Below are 596 nucleotides of genomic sequence, written 5' to 3' on the forward strand. Positions count from 1 at the left end.
GTTGGGGACGGAAAGACAAGAGTCGCGATACGGCTGGATTAAACTTCAAAAGGCAATGATGTCATTGAATAAATATGAGCGCTGCACGTTTCGCGTCAAAACGCGGCGCGGATGTCTTTGTTTGAATGTATCTGAAGGCAACCGACTGTCCTCAGAAACGTGTCGTCGGTATTTTAATTTCATTTGACCTATAATTCCTGATAAAGCAGTGTTTATGAGCGCGGAGCTGCTATGTGTTCAGCCGTTACCGGGGAAACCACAATATTTCAGCGCTCCTAAAGCGCCACCTCGTGGCAGAGAATGAATTTGCATTTCCAACAAGCCTTTCTTGCTGTTTATTTTCAGATCAATGCAAATATCAACTCGTGTTTTTACGCAGCAAACACATAGTGTTGTAAATGAAAAAGAAGTTAATGTGCCTTCTAAGAATCTAAACAATTAAGACAGTAATATTTATACGATTTAAATTAACAATTTATATGCTTGATTTATCCCTTTTCATAAAAATGGTCTGAAGGCTGAAATGCTGTTGTATAAGCTTTTTGTTTTTGTGAAAACCTGTATCTGAACTGTAAATCATGTAATTTTATGGCTCA

This window comes from Sinocyclocheilus rhinocerous, unplaced genomic scaffold, assembly GCF_001515625.1.
Source record: "Sinocyclocheilus rhinocerous isolate Xijiao unplaced genomic scaffold, SAMN03320098_v1.1 scaffold359, whole genome shotgun sequence".
In the NCBI taxonomy this organism is placed as follows: domain Eukaryota; kingdom Metazoa; phylum Chordata; class Actinopteri; order Cypriniformes; family Cyprinidae; genus Sinocyclocheilus; species Sinocyclocheilus rhinocerous.